The 17,309-nt window shown below is 39.4% G+C and overlaps 2 pseudogenes; one reads left to right on the top strand and one right to left on the bottom strand.

Moving 5' to 3' along the window:
* Positions 1–7,111, top strand: part of LOC121040003 (succinate--CoA ligase [ADP-forming] subunit beta, mitochondrial-like) — a 67,616-nt pseudogene extending 60,505 nt beyond the window's left edge.
* Positions 7,112–8,471: 1,360 nt separating this feature from the next.
* On the bottom strand, positions 8,472–15,490 carry LOC121040005 (osteoclast-stimulating factor 1-like; annotated as a pseudogene).
* Between the last annotated feature and the right edge of the window lie 1,819 nt (positions 15,491–17,309).

The following is a 17,309-nucleotide window of genomic DNA, read 5'->3' on the forward strand; positions in this document are numbered from 1 at the left end:
TACAGCCTTTAATTTAAAGTCTAGTTTGTCTGTTACAAGTATGGCTACTCCTGCTTTCTTTTGACTTCCAGTAGCATGATAAATAGCTTTCCATCCCCTCACTTTCAATCTGGAAGTGTCCTCAGGTCTAAAATGAGTCTCTTGTAGACAGCAAATAGATGGGTCTTGTTTTGTTATCCATTCTGATACCCTATGTCTTTTGGTTGGCACATTTAGTCCATTTACGTTCAGTGTTATCATAGAAAGATATGGGTTTAGAGTCATTGTGATGTCTGTAGGTTTCACGCTTGTAGCGATGTCTCTGGTACTTTGTCTCACAGGATCCCCCTTAGGATCTCTTGTAGGGCTGGTTTAGTAGTGATGAATTCCTTCAGTTTTTGTTTGTTTGGGAAGACCTTTATCTCTCCTTCTATTCTAAATGACAGGTTTGCTGGATAGAGGATTCTCAGCTGCATATTCTTTCTGTTCATCACATGGAAGATTTCCTGCCATTCCTTTCTGGCCTGCCAAGTTTCAGTAGAGAGATCGGCCACGAGTCTTATAGGTCTCCCTTTATATGTTAGAGCACATTTATCTCTAGCTGCTTTCAGAATTTTCTCTTTATCTTGTATTTTGCCAGTTTCACCATGATATGTCGTGCAGAAGATCGATTCAAGTTACATCTGAAGGGAGTTCTCTGTGCCTCTTGGATTTCAATGCCTTTTTCCTTCCCCAGATCAGGGAAGTTCTCAGCTATGATTTCTTCAAGTACCCCTTCAGCACCTTTCCCTCTCTCTTCCTCCTCTGGGATACCAATTATGCGTGTATTATTTCTTTTTAGTGTATCACTTAGTTCTCTAATTTTCCCCTCATACTCCTGGATTTGTTTATCTCTCTTTTTCTCAGCTTCTTCTTTTTCCATAATTTTATCTTCTAGTTCACCTATTCTCTCCTCTGCCTCTTCAATCCAAGCCATGGACGTTTCCATTTTATTTTGCATCTTGTTTAAAGCGGTTTTCAGCTCCTCCCGACTGTTCCTTAGTCCCTTGATCTCTGTAGCAATAGATTCTCTGCTGTCCTCTATACTGTTTTCAAGCCCAGTGATTAATTTTATGACTACTATTCTAAATTCACTTTCTGTTATATTGTTTAAATCGTTTTTGATCAGTTCCTTAGCTGTCATTGTTTCCTGGAGGTTTTTTTGAGGGGAATTCTTCCATTTCCTCATTTTGGATAGTCCCTGGAGTGGTGCAGAACTGCGGGGCACTTCCCCTGTGCTGTCTTGAATAACTTGCATTGGTGGGCGGGGCCGCAGTCAGACCTGATGTCTGCCCCCAGCCCACTGCTGGGGCCACAGTCAGACTGGTGTGTACCTTCTCTTCCCCTCTCCTAGGGATGGGATTCACTGTGGGGTGGCGTGGCCCGTCTGGGTTACTTGCACACTGCCAGGCTTGTGGTGCTGGGGATCTGGCGTATTAGCTGGGGTGGATAGGCAAGGTGCATAGGGGCGGGAGGGGCAGGCTCATCTTACTTTTCCTTCGGTGATCTGCTTCAGGAGGGGTCCTGCAGCACCAGGAGGGAGTCAGACCCGCCACTGGAGGGATGGATCTGCAGAAGCACAGCATTGGGTGTTTGCATGGTGCAAGCAAATTCCCTGACAGGAACTGGTTCCCTTTGGGATTTTGGCTGGAGGATGGGCGAGGGAGATGGCACTGGTGAGTGCCTTTGTTCCCCACCAAGCTGCGCTCTGTAGTCTGGGGCTCAACAACTCTCCCTCCTGTTGCCCTCCCACTCTCCAAGCAGAGCTGTTAACTTATAACCTTCCAGATGTTAAGCCCCACTTGCTGTCCAAACACACTCCGCCCAGCCCCTGCTTTTGCAAGCCAGACTCGGGGGCTCTGCTTTGCCGGCGGGCTGCCCCTCCACCCTGGCTCCCTCCCGCCAGTCCATTTAGCGCACACTGCCTCTCCACCCTTCCTACCCTCTTCCGTGGGCTTCTTGTCTACACTTGGCTCCAGAGAATCCATTCTGCTAGTCTTCTGGTGGTTTTCTTGGTTATTTAGGCAGGTGTGGGTGGACTCTAAGTGATCCGCAGGACGCGGTAAGCCCAGCGTCCTCCTACGCCGCCATATTCAAGCCATCACTGCTCAAAAATCTTTTAAAAGGCAACCAACGGAATGGGAAAGGTATTTGCAAATGACATATTGGACAAAGGGCTAGTATCCAAAATCTATAAAGAGCTCACCAAACTCCACACCCCCCCCCCAAAAAAAAAATCCAGTGAAGAAATGGGCAGAAAACATGAATAGACACTTTTCTAAAGAAGACATCCAGATGGCCAACAGGCATGTGAAAAGATGCTCAACATCGCTCCTCATCAGGGAAATACAAATCAAAACCACACTCAGGTATCACCTCACGCCAGTCAGAGAGGCCAAAATGAACAAATCAGGAGACTATAGATGCTGGAAAGGATGTGGAGAAACGGGAACCCTCTTGCACTGTTGGTGGGAATGCACACTGGTGCAGCCATTCTGGAAAACAGTGTGGAGGTTCCTCAAAAAATTAAAAATAGACCTACCCTATGACTCAGCAGTAGCACTGCTAGGAATTTACCCAAGGGATACAGGAGTACTGATGCATAGGGGCACTTGTACCCCAATGTTTATAGCAGCACTCTCAACAATAGCCAAATTATGGGAAGAGCCTAAATGTCCATCAACTGATGAATGGATAGATGCAGCAGAAGTGGTTCTAAGAGGAAAGATTATAACAATACAGGCCTACATCAATAAGCAAGAAATATCTCAAACAACCCAACCTTAACACCTACAGGAGCTGGAAAAAAGAAGAACAAGAAAAACCCCCAAACAGCAGAAGGAAGGAAATAATAAAGATTAGAGCAGTTATAATCAAATAAAAACAAACAAAAAATAGAAGAGATCAATGACACCAGGAGCTGGTTCTTTGAAAGATCAACAATATTGTTAAAACTTTAGCCCCGACTCATCAGAAAAAAAGAAAAGAAAAGAAAAGGAAAGAAAAAAATAGAGGATGTAAAATCAGAAATCAAAAGAACTAACAACTGACACCACAAATACAAAGATTATGAATGTTATACAAATAATATGCCAACAAATTGGACAATTTAGAACAAATAGATAAATTCCTAGAAACACATAACCTCCCAAAACTGAATCAGGAAGAAATAGAAAATTTGAACAAACTGATTACCAGAAATAAAATTGAATCAGTAATCAAAAAAATAGAAGAGGAAAGAAATCTTCCAAATTCATTCTATGAGGCCAGCATTACACTCATACCAAAACCAGGAAAACATTACAAAAAAAGAATCACAGGCCAATATCTCTGATGAACATACATGCAAAAAGCCTCAACAAATAGCAGCAAACAATATCTAAAAGTACATTAAAAAAAATCATTTATCACAATCAGGTAGGATTTATTCCTGGGATGCTAGGATGGTTCAATATTTGCAAGTCAATCAATGTAATACATCACATCAACAAGGGAAAGGATATGATCCTTTCAGTAGATGCAGAAAAAGCACTTGACAAAGTATAATATTTATTCATGATAAAAAAACTAAAAAAAGTAGGTGTAAAGGAAGCATACGCAACATAATAAAAAGCATATATGAAAAATGCACAGCTAACACCATACGCAATGATGAAAAACTCAGCTCTTTCCCTAAGGTCAGAAACAAGACAAGCATGTCCATTTTCACTGCTTTTATTCAACATAGTACTGGAAGTCCTAGCCACAGCAGTCAGACAACAAAAAAAAAAAATTATAGCATCCGAATAAGGAAGAAGTAAAACTTTCACGATAATGACATAAAGTATATCTAGGAAACCTGAAAGACTCCACCAAAAAACTACTAGAGGTGATACATGAATTCAGTAAGGTCATAGGATACAAAATCAATGTACAGAAATCAATTGCATTTGTCTACTCAGATAATGAAGCAACATGAAGTAAAATGAAGAAAAAAATCTCATTTACAATTGCACCAAAAAGGATAAAATACCTAGGGATAAAGTAATCAAAGAGGCAAAAGACCTGTACTCTGAAAATTGATGAAAGAAATTGAAGACAACATGAAGAAATGAAAGACATTTCGTGCTCATGGATCAGAAGAACAAATATTGTTATACTGTCCACACTACTCAGAGCAATCTACATATTTAATGCAATCCCTATCAAAATACCAATAGCATTTTTCACAGACATAGAACAAATTATTCTAAAATGTGTATGAAACCACAAAAGACCCCAAAAAGCCAAAGCGATCTTGAAAAAGAACAAAATTGGATGTATCACCATCCCAGATTTGAAGATATACTGCATAGCTGTAGTAATCAAAACACTATAGCATTGGCACAAAAATAGACATATGGATCCATGGAACAGAATAAACCTACGATTATATGGTCAATTAATCTTCAACAAAAAAAAGAAAGATTACGCAATGGGAAAAAGTCTCTTTAACAAATGGTGTTGGGAAAACTGGACAGTAACACGCAAAAGAATGGAACTGGACCACTTTCTCACACCATATAAATAAAAATAAACTCAAACGGATTGAGGACCTAAATGTGTGATCTGAGACCATAAAAATCCTAGAAGAGAGCACAGGCAGTAATTTCTCTGATACTGGTCACAGTAACATTTTCCTAGACATGTCTCCTGAGGCAAGAGAAGCAAAAACAAAGATAAACTATAGGACTACATCAAAATGAAAACTTGTGCATGTCAAAGGAAACCGTCAACAAAACTAAAAGACAACCTACTGAGCCAGATTTGCAAATGACAAATCTGATAAAGGGTTAATATCCAAAATATATTAAGAACTTATACAACTCAACACCACAAAAACAATCCAACTAAAAACTGGACAGAAGACACGAACGGATATATCTCCGAAGACACACAGATGGCCAGCAGACACATGAAAAAATGCTCATTATCAGGGAAAAAAGTCACTCATTATCAGGGAAAAACAAATCAAAACTACAGTGAGATATCACCTCACACCTGTCTGAATGACTATAATAAAAAACCCAAGAAACAACAAGTGTTGGCAAGGATGTGGAGAAAAAGGAAGCCTTATGCACTATTGGTGGAAATGCAAACTGGTGCAGCCACTCTGGAAAACGGTGTGGGAGTTCCTCAAAAATTAAAAATAGAATTACCACACAATCTGGTAATCATACTACTGGGTATTTACCCCCAAAATACAAAAACACTGACTCAAAGGGATAATGCACCCCTGTATATTGCAGCATTATTTACAATAGCCAAATTATGGAAGCAGCCTTTGATAATGAAAGGATAAAGATGATGTGGTACATACACACAATGGAATATTATTCAGGCATAAAAAAGAATGAAATCTTGCCATTTGTAACAACATGGGTAGAGTTAAAAGGTATAATGCTAAGTGACATAAGTCAGGGAGAGACAAATACCATATGATTTCACTCATACATGGAATTGAAAAACAAAACAAACGAGCAAAGGAGAAAAGAAAAGAGAGAGAAAAAGAGGTAAACCAAGAAACCAACTCTGAACTACAGAGAACAAACTGATGGTTAGCAGAGGGGAGGGGGGAGGGAAATGGGGGAAGTAGGTGAAGGAGTAGAGTATACTTATCATGATGAGCACTGCATAATGTATTGAATTGTTGAATCACTATATTGTATGCCTGAAACTAACATAACACCTTAAGTTAGCTATACCTGAATTAAAAAACTTCATTAAAAAACTTTGATTTCTAGGTCCTGGTTGGTGTCATAGGCTGCTGCCCAGGCTCTGAAAAGTTCTGGATTGTTCAACAACCATGGACTCCATACACAGCAGCAACAACAAAGGAATCTCTCACTGCATCGACACATGAATACGGATACAAGAAGCTGGTGTCTCTATTCCCAAAGGACACGTGGCAGAATCACCAGATGGAGTTTATGCAATTGCCAAAAAATTAGATTCAAACGATTTTATGAAAAAGGCACATGTTTTAGCTGGTGGTGGAGGAAGAGAAACATTTGACAGTGGCTTCAAAGGGGGAGTGGAGACAGTTTTCTCTCGACAAGAAGCAAAAACGTTTCCTCAGAAGGGACTGGGGAGGAGTTGTTTACCAAGAAAACAGCAAAAAAGGGGAGAATATGCAATCAAGTATTTGGTTGGTGAGCAAAGATATGCTAGAAAGATATTGCAAAGAATACTACTTTGCAATAACAATGGAAAGGTCATTTCAAGGTCCTGTATTAACAGGAAGTTCGCAAGGTGGTGTCAACACTGATGATGTTGCTACTGAGACTAAGGCCGCAGTTGAAGAACCTATTGATAATTTAGAAGGCATCAAAAAGGAACGGGCTGTCTGGCCCAAACAGAAGATGGGATTTCCACCTAATATCGTGAATTCTGTGGCAGAAAATGTGATCAAGCTTTATAACCCTTTCCGGAAATATGATGCAACCACGGAAGAAATAAACCCAATGGTAGAGGATTCAGATGGAGTTGTGCTGTGCATGGATGCAAAGATCAATTTTGATTCTAATTCAGCTTATCTCCAGATAAAAATCTTTGACTTACTGAATGAGACCCAGGAAAATCAAAGGGACAGAGATTCACTGAGGTGGATCTCAACTACATTGGCCCAGGTGGAAATACAGGCTGTCTAGTAAATGGTGCTGGATTGGCTGGCCACAAGGGCTGGAATAAAACGTCATGGAGGACTCCAGAAAACCTTCTTGATGGTGGTGGTGATGCCACAGTCCATCAAGTAACAGAGGCATTTAAGCTTATCACTTCAGATAAACAGGTCCTGGCTATTCTGGTCAGCATTTTTGGAGGAATCATACGACATGATGTTATTGCACAGGGTATAGTCATCGCTGTACATGACTTAGAAATTAAAATACCTATTGTAGTACAGTTACAATGTAGAAGAGCTGATGATGCTAAGGCACTGATAACAGACAACGGACTTAAAATTCTTGCTTGTGATGACTTGGATGAAGCTGCTAAAATGGTTGTAAAGTTCTCTGAAATAGGGACCTTAACGAAGCAAGCCCAGGAGGATGTCAAATTTTAGTTGCCAATGTGATCTGACAACCCAGTGGATGGCTGAAGGGTTTAAATGAGCTACAGTCATTTAAAACACTGTTCTGTATTATTATTATTCCTTTTATCTTTAGTGTGTGGATATTGCAATGGCCAGCAAGGCACAAAAGTTTTTAAAAGCATTTGGTCTGCATTTAATTCTGTTCAGAGTGGGTTTGTATAAAGGATACATACTACACTTTTCTAGTTTCTTCCGCTGCAGGCTTCTTTTTCACTTCTACAGAATATCACTCACAATATGCCGCTTTATTGTTGGCTACAACATTCTTCATTGGTAAGAGTTCTATGAATAAAATAAATGTGAATATAAAGCTTTATCCTTTAGTGTTGGAAATATACTAGTTAATAACTAGCCTCCTTAGTAGAGCAATGTATTACCAATGTTTTTTGTAAGTACTTATCTTCAATACCAAATACCTATCTAAATATTACTATTTAGAAACAGAGCTTTCAAACACCCCCCCGGATATTCTTTTCAGTATTTCAGTTAAGTAACTTGTTATTTTAACGTTGTTTTAACTATTACAAATCACTGATAACTATAAGTCTTCATAATCCCGGGTTATTGAGAAAAACCTGTAGGTCTGTAGCAAACAAAGATACATTCAGCAAGGACTTGGCAGACAAAATTAACAATGTCAATCTAAGTTAATAAAAATCTCCAAATGTGAAAAAAATTCAATTTTTTACAGCCTCTTAAAGTGTTTATTTTTGTTAGACCAGCTGATGGTTTTCTGTGAAGTTTTTGGTTCCTTAAGTTATAACTAGTATTTCCCCCTTTAAAAATCCAACCCAAGGGGCGCCTGGGTGGCGCAGTCGGTTAAGCTTCCGACTTCAGCCAGGTCACGATCTCGCGGTCCGTGAGTTCGAGCCCCGCGTCAGGCTCTGGGCTGATGGCTCAGAGCCTGGAGCCTGCTTCCGATTCTGTGTCTCCCTCTCTCTCTGCCCCTCCCCTGTTCATGCTCTGTCTCTCTCTGTCCCAAAAATAAATAAACGTTGAAAAAAAAATAAAAAAAAATCCAACCCAAATATTTCAATCCTTAAGGTAAAGAAGTTACCTAAAAAGCAAACAAACAAAAAACTAAAGCAACCATTCTTATTTTAAGAAAAAAGTTCTTAAAATTCCTTTAGCTTGTTAAATAGAAATAATCTCTTCTTGTTCTACTCTGGTGAATAAAAATGTACTTTATGCAGCAAAGTATCCAGTCACTTATTGGCAAACTGACACTAAGAACCTACACTTTTACACATTGTACTCAAACACGTGCAATACGTCCATGTTCATATAGACTTAAAAAAAAAACAAAACAGTTACCAGCACCCTTCTGGCAAGGATAAAGGTTTTAGAATGGAAAAGCAACAAAAGTTTTAGATCTCAAATCTCCAGAAGGGAATAAATCCGAGCCTTCATCATCAAGATACTCCTTGGCATTGCTTAATATTTGAACAGTATCTGTTCCCTGTTTCATTTTTAGGAGACATGCACAGGCAGCATTAGGAGTCACATCCAGGACATGCTTTTTCTCATGGTTTCTTAAGTCTGTTCTTGTACTTTTTCCAGAAGCAACTGGACATTATCTGCAGAACCCTTCCAGGTAGCAGCCTGCAAAGCTGTGTCTCCCAACTTGTTCTGTTGGTTCAATTCAATCTTTGGTTGAGGAAACAGCATTCCCCCTGTTATCTTTGTGCCCTCTGTGGCATGCCCAGTATAGGGCAGTGCTTCCAGCTTTGTCTAAGCCATTGACACCAACCCAGTTGTCCAAACACTCTTTCAAACAGCTCAAGTTGCCTCTTTTTTGCAATTTCATACAGTGGACTCTCAATGGATTCTGTGAGCTTGGCCACATAGTTGCCTGGGATTAGCCTAGTCCTGCCTTTGGAGGTGCCTTTCCACCAATTGGTACCACGTCAGTAAGGTAGGTAATATCACCTTCCTCAAAGCACAATTCATCTGGAGTTCATGGTTCTAATGCATAAAGGGGTCTCAATGCTTTAACTTGCCCTGGTTTGACGGGTTTAGGAAGTGGTTTCAAAATGGCGTTGCCTGGAGTTGCTGAGCCTCAAGACCACGCCCCAAAAGCCAACCTAGTCCCCCGCTAGACAGCATTCTGGGGGCCCGAAAGTTTCTTTTTGTGTGCCTTCAAGGACCTGCACCCACCCTTGGGACCAGTGAACACAGGCTGAGCTACAGGGTATAGTGCCCTACCCTGCTGTCTGGCCACCCAGTCTCCTGAAGGCCCGGCTGAAGAAGAATTCAATTTGTTATCAAAACATACACACATTAGACCAGATGAACTTTAGACAGAACATTCCATTCAAAACCTTCAGAATAAATACTCTTATCAAGTGCACATGAAACATTCTCCAAGATAGATCACATGGTAGGCCACAAAACAAGTCGCAATAAATTTAAGAAGATCGAAATCAAATCACCTGTCTTTTCTGACTATGATGGTCTGAAACCCGAAATTTACTGCAAGAAGAAAACTGGAAAAGAAATACGGCGATTCAACATGTTATTTAACAGCCAATGCGCACATGGGAAAAACAGAAAGGAAATCAAAAACTACCTTGAGACAAATGAAAATGGAAGCACAATGTGCCAGAATCTTTGGGATGCAGTAAAAGCAGCTGTAAGAGGGAATTTCATAGCAGTGCATGGTACTTTATGAAACAAGAAAAAAAAATAACTAAAAACAGAACAAAAAAAAAAATCTAACTTTACCATAAAGGAAATAAAAAAAAAAAAAAGACCAAACCCTTATGTTAGTAGAAAAAAAGAAAGTAATAAAGATCAGAGCAGAAATACATGAAATAAACACTAAAGAAGTCAAATTTTAGAAACTAAGAGCTTGTTCTTTGTAAAGATAAACAAAGTCAACAAACCTTTAGCTAGATTCACCAAGGAAATAAATAAAATTAGAATTTATAATCTATACCACAGAAATACGATGGATAAGAAAATATTATAAACATTAGACATCAGAAAATTAGACAACCCAGAATGGAAAAATTTCTATAAATATAATTTTATGGGTTTTTTTTACTACTAATAAAATTGAACCAGTAATAAAAAAAAAATTCCCAACAAGAAAATCTAGGACCAGACAGCTTCATAGGTGAATTCTGCAAACATTTCAAGAAGAGTTCGTACCTACCCTCCTCAAATTATTCCAAATAATTAAAAAGATAAGAACATTTCCAAACTCATTATAAAAGGTCAGCATTACCCAGATACCAAAACCAGACAAAGACACTACATAAAGAAAAAAACTACAGGCCAGTCAATACCCCTGATGAACATAGATGTAAGATACTCAATGCAATATTAATAGCCTGCTTTCAAGAGTAATAAAAGTATAATACATCATGACCAAGTGGGATTTATTTCAGGGATGCAAGGATGATTCAACATCTGCAAATCAGTCAATATGATATACCACATTAATAAAAAAGGAAGATAAAAATCATACAATCATCTCAATAGATGCAGACAAGGCATGTGACAAAATTCACCGTCTGTTTATGATAAAACTCTCAACAGAGTGAGTATAGAGGGAATATACCTGAACGTAATAAAAGCCATATAATGACAAGCCCAGCACTAACATTACAATCAGTAGTCAAAAGCTGAAAGCTTTTCCTGTAACACCAGCAACAAGACAAGGATGCACTCTCACCAGTTTTAGTCCACATAGTATTGGAAGTCATAGTCCCAGCAATGAGGCAAGAAATACGATGCATCCACTTAGAAGAGAAAACTAAAACTGTCACTATTTACAGCTGACATGATACTACACATAGAAACCCTAAAGACTCTACCAAAAAACTTTTAGAAAAATGAATTCAGCAGAATTGTAGGATTTGAAATTAATATACAGAAATCTGTGGTTTCTATACACTAATAGCTATCAAAAGGAGAAATAAGAGAACCACCCCATTTACAACCGCATCAAAAAGAATAAAATACATAGGAATAAGTTTAACTAATAGGTAGAAGACCTGTACATTGATAACTCTAAGACATTAATTAAAGACATTGAAAAAAGACACAAATAAATGGTGAAATAGTCCATGTTCATGGATCAGGTGGATATAAAATGCAATCTACAGATTCAATGCAATCTCTATCAAAAAACAAAGGCATTTTTTTTTTTACAGAACTAGAATAATCATGAAATTCATATGGAACCGCACAAGACCCCGAGGAGCCAAAGCTATCTAGAGCAAGAATAAAGTTGGAGGTATCACCCTCCCTGATTTCAAACTACAGTAAAAAGTTACAGCAATCAAAGCAATATGATGATGGTGCAAATACAAACATAGATCAACCGAACAGAATATAGAGCATAGAAACAACCCCATACTTAGTGGTCTGTTAACTTATGACAAAGGAAATGAGAACATACAATGGGGCAAAAACTGTCCCTTTAATAAATGGTGTTGGGAAAACTGGAAAAATACATGCAAAAGGATGAAACTAGACAGCTTTCTTATACTACACACAAGAATAAACTCAATATGGATTTAAGACCTAAATGTGTGTGTCCATTGATAGATGAATGGATAAGAAGACGTGCTTGTACACACACACACATACACAATGTAGTATTACTCAGCCATCAAAAAAATGATGAGGTCTTGACATTCACAAGAACAAGAATGGACCTAGAGTGTGTTATGCAAAGTGAAATAAGAGAAAGACAAATGCCCTATTATTTGACTTAATCATAGAATCTAAAACAAACAAACAAACAAAACAGAAACATATTCATAGATACCTGAAACAAACTGGTGGTTGGCAGAGGGGAAGGGAGTTGGGAGGGCGGGCGAAACAGGTGAAGGTAAGAGGTTCAAACTTCCAGCTATAAAATAAATAATTGAGAATGTAATGTAAAGCAAGGGGAATATAGTTAATAATGTAACAATTTTGTGGGGGGATAGATGGTAACTAGACCTATTGAGGTGATCATTTCATACTGTATAAAAATACTGAATCAAGGGGCACCTGGGTGGCTCAGTCGGTTGAGCGTCCGACTTCGGCTCAGGTCATGATCTCGCGGTCTGTGAGTTTGAGCCCCGCGTCAGGCTCTGTGCTGACAGCTCAGAGCCTGGAGCCTGTTTCGGATTCTGTGTCTCCCTCTCTCTCTACCCCTCCCCTGCTCATGCTCCATCTCTCTCTTTCTCTGTCAAAAATAAATAAACATTAAAAAATTAAAAAAATACTGAATCAATATGGTTTACCCTTAAAATATGGTACATTACTTATAACAAAACTTGTTTTATCTAAAAAAAAAACCAGGGGTGCCTGGATGGCTCAATCAGCTGAGCCTCCAACTTCAGCTCAGGTCAGGACCTCACAGTTCATGGGTTTGAGCCCCTCATCAGGCTATCTGTTCTCAGTGTGGAGCCTGCTTCAGATCCTCTGCCCCCCATCCTCCACTCTCTTTCTCAAAAATAAATAAACTTAAAAAAATTTAAAATAAAATGACAGGCATCTCAGTATTGCTAGACAACCTAAGAACAATTCTGCATGGTCTTTAACCACAGAACTTTTTACTGGGAAGCTGTCCTTGGCCTTAGTCACTGTTTCTAAATATTGCCACCAAGCAGTCTTGAGACTTGAAGTGTCTGTGGCCACGAGTTCAGACAGCGTGCCTCCCAGTTCTCCCATTGTCCTCCTAAGTGACTTCACTCATAGGCATTCTCCACAGTTAGAGTTTATTAAATTGGGATAAAGCAAGTCATTGGTAACCCCCTTTTTTCTCTAGCATTTCTAGGACTAATTGTTGATTTCGGTGAAATTTATATTTTTCCTTAATACCCCTTGATATTCTGAAATGCAAATAAAGACAAATTACTTAATTCAGCAAATCAATATAAAAGCATGCACAGAGGGGTCTTCTACCCTTTTGCTCACCAGTAGTATATACTAGCTAATCTGAGGTCCTAAAGACAAATAAAGAAAGGCTTTAAAAACTAGAGGGGGGAAAAGTTTAACTGCCAAGACTGCCCAGGTTTGGTAAACTTGTGCCTCCATGCAGCATAAATTGGTACAATGGCTTTGGGAGTGATTTGTCAATAAATATGGAATAATGAGAATATCCATACCCACAGTCCCAGTAATTAACCTTAAAATTTTTTTAATATTTATTCATCTTTGAGACAGAGAGAGAGAGAGAGAGAGAGAGAGACAGACAGAGCATGAGCCAGGGAGGGGCAGAGAGAGGGAGACACAGAATCCAAAGCAGGCTCCAGGCTCCGAGCTGTCAGCACAGAGCCTGACCCGGGACTCAAACCCACACACCGTGAGATCATGACCTGAACCGAAGTCAGAAGCCCAACCAACTGAGCCACCCAGGCACCCCTAAGTAATTTATCTTAAATATTCTTTAAAAAAAAAAAAAAGGAAAATTCTCATAGGGTAGTTCTTTTTTTAACTTTTTGAGGAACCTCCCTACTGTTGTCCAGAGAGGTTGTACTTGTTTGCATTGCCACCAGCCGAGGGTTCCACTTTCTCCACGCTCTCCCCAACATCTGTTGTTTCTTGTGTTGTTGATTCTAGCCATTCTGACAGGTGTGAGGCCATATCTCATTTTAATTTTGATTTGCATTCCCCTGATGATGAGGGATGTTGAGCATCTTTTCATGGGTCTGTTAGGTATCTGTAGGTCTTCTTTGGAAAAATATCTATTCATGTCTTCTGGCCATTTTTAAGTGGATTATTTGTTTTAGGGGTGTGCAACTTTGTAAGTTTTTTCTATATTTTGGGTACTACCCTATGGTCCAGCAATTGCAGTACTAGGTATTTATGCAAAGGATGCAAAAATACTAATTCAAAGGGATACAAGCACTCCAATGTTTACAGCAGCACTATCAACAATAGCCGGATTATGGAACCAGCCCAAACGTCCATCGACCGATGAATGGATAAAGAAGGTGTGGTGGATATATACCATGGAATATTATTCAACCATAAAAAGAATGAAATCTTGCCATTTGCAATGACATGGATAGAGCTAGAGAGTATTATGCTGAGCAAAATAAGTCAGTCAGAGAAAGACAGATACTGTATGATTTCACTCATGTGTGAAATTTGTGAAACAAAACCAATGAGCACAGGGGGAACGAGAGAGAAAGAGAGACAAACCAAGAAACAGACTCCTCACTGTAGAGAATAAACTGATGGGTGGGGGAAATGGGTGGGGGGGAGAGGGGTAAAACAGGTGTAGGAGATTCAAGAGTACGCTTGCCATGATGAACACTAAGTAATGCATAGAATTATTGAATCACTATATTGTACACCTGAAACTAATATTTCACTGCATGTTAACTAATTGAAATTTAAATAAAAAATTTAAAAAAAGGAAAATGGTATGTATCTAAAGATGTTCATTGCACCCTTATTTAGATCAAGAAACTGAACCAAAGTCCAACAATATGGAAATTTCTTGTTATTATACATCAGTGTGATGAAATGTCAAACAGCCATTATGAATTAAAATTATGAAGACTGACACAATATAGGAATTATTTATGATACAAAGGAAAAAAATTATATTTATACTATAATCAGAACCATGCAAAATTGTGTATGTATCATGAAAATATAAGAAGGTAACATAAAGACATAATTTGCATGGGTTAGCCGGGCCAGGATTAATTTTTTAATTTAAATTTGGTTAGTGTTACAAAGTTTGTTTATTAATATTGCTAATAATTTTGAAAGGAAAAAAATCAGGAACCTACCTGCTTAAAGTCAATTGCACTCAAAGCTTTACGCACTTGATAGTTTGCATGTCGAATTCTGGCTACCTCCTGTTTCTCTGCCTACATGTCCGTCCAAGTTACTTTGGTTGAGTCAAACACTCAAAGCCTGACTTTCCTCATCTCTAAAATGGGGGTATTAGCACCTACTCAGAACCCCCTTTTAGGGGGTCAAGTTGCTCAGATCATAAAGCTCTTTGCAAAGTGAACTTGAAAACCCCTGATCTCTGTTGCCTTCCCTCCAACTTCATCATTCTCTTAACCTTCTTCACATCTCTTTGTCCTTCATCTTTCTACATCCAACTCAACTCTTTTGCCTTCTCTTCTACCTCCTTACTTTTCCCTTCCTTTCTGGAGGTCAGATAGGAGTTTCACAGGCTTCAAATTAAGGTGTGGGCAGGGCTGCTGTCCTTAATGGAGGCTGCAGGGGGGACTCCCTTGTCTTGCCTTTTCCAGTTTCTAGAGGCAGCTGCCTTCCTTGGCTGGTGGACACTTCCTCCATCTGCAAAACCAGCAGCACGGTGGGGATAGCATCACAGTGCTTCACCGTGGCCCTAACTGCTCTGCCCTCCTCTTCCTTAATTTGGGACCCCATGATACTTTGATTACCTTGAACTCACCTAGAGGATCCAGGAAAATCTCTTTATTTTAATGTCAGCTGATTATCATTCTTACTATCTGCAACCTTAGTTCCCCCTTGCCAACAGAGTCACAAGCCAGGGGCCATTCTGCCTACCACACTGTCTGCCCCTTTTATCCTATGAAATCCACAGTCGACTTACTAGTCCCCCATTTCAGTGCAATCCAGCCCAAGGGCCTTGGACAAGCCATTTGCCTTCTCAGAGCTGTAGTTTCTTCAACTGGCAATATTATTAGAGGAAAAAAAACCACACACACACATTCGTGATTCTCGTTAAGGGGGCCATGATAATAGTTGTGGGAAGCACTGCAAAATGGGATCTTGCAGTGGGTTGGAGAGAGGAGGCTCATCTCCAAACAGCATGGGATAATGGGAATCTATGGCCAAGGAGCAGGGTGGGGCCAGTGGATGGGATAAGGGAGTTACCAGCTAAACTGACCTAATGGGATGCTTGCAGGCCAGGGGATGGGGCCTCACCAGAGAGATGGTGGGGGATGAAAAACGCCATCAGATATAAAGGGTGGCCAGAAATCAATAGTCGAGGTTCTGATTAAAAGGACTTATCAGGGATCTTTCTAAAACTGGAGTTTACAAGGAGGTAAAACTGGATTTTACAAGGAGGTCCATAGATGTGCCTAAGAGAAGATTCAGGAGCCTGACTAAAGTGTGGTTCAGTGAAGAATCTTCTTCAGTACTCACAACAATACCTGTCCAGATAGCTCAGAGTGCAGTGTGAAGTCCAGATGACACGACAGGGCACCTCTTAAAAAATGGGGCAGCAAGCAAAGCCCAGTTTGCATTGTTCAGGGAATCGTCATCTACCCCAAAACAAGTCACCAACAGCCGATCGATAGGAATTTCCAGCAAAGACTAAGGAATGCAAAGCAAACAGGCCCACTGCAAATAATTGAAACAGCCAAAAAAAGTGTAGAAAACGTTTTGTACTTACAATATCATGTTTAGCAATTATTATTGATCATACCCTAAGGTGGAAATGTATATATTTTAAAGGGATCTGTGGTTATAACTGAAGTTTTATGTTCCCTGTTCTCAATTTTGCTTCAGCTTTCACCTAATTTAAAAACTATAAAGTCTAGGGGCACCTGGGTGGCTCAGCCAGTTAAGTGTCTGAGTTAGGCTCAGGTCATGATCTCATGGTTCGTGGGTTCAAGCCTGCTGTCAGCACAGAGCCTGCTTCAGATGCTTTGCTCCCCTCTCTCTCTGCCCCTCCCCTACTTGTGTGTTCTCTCTCCCAAAAATAAACATTTAAAAAAAAAAAAACTATAAAGTCTAACCAAGGACAACTCTATACTTCCTATTATTTTGAAATGCTACATTGTTACAGGGGCGCCTGGGTGGCTCAGTCGGTTGAGCATCCGACTTCGGCTCAGGTCACGATCTCGCGGTCCGTGAGTTCGAGCCCCATGTCGGGCTCTGTGCTGACTGCTCAGAGCCTGGAGCCTGTTTCACATTCTGTGTCTCCCTCTCTCTCTGCCCCTCCCCCATTCATGCTCTGTCTCTCTCTATCTCAAAAATAAATAAACGTTAAAAAAATATATTAAAAAAAAAAGAAAAAAAAGAAATGCTACATTGTTACATACAATATTTTATACATCTCAAAAGTCTATGGTGGTATATGTACAATTTATTGAGTCATCAATTCTTTTGTTGTAAGATTTTTAAGCCAGTTTCTTTATGTTCATTAGTGCTTTTTTTAAAAATAAGCATTTCTAAATTAATGCTCACCAAGCATGAACTTATAAAGTCTATTTGC

The sequence above is a fragment of the Herpailurus yagouaroundi genome, unplaced genomic scaffold (genome assembly GCF_014898765.1).
Source record: "Herpailurus yagouaroundi ecotype Mexico unplaced genomic scaffold, PumYag 181, whole genome shotgun sequence".
Classification (NCBI taxonomy): Eukaryota; Metazoa; Chordata; class Mammalia; order Carnivora; family Felidae; genus Herpailurus; species Herpailurus yagouaroundi.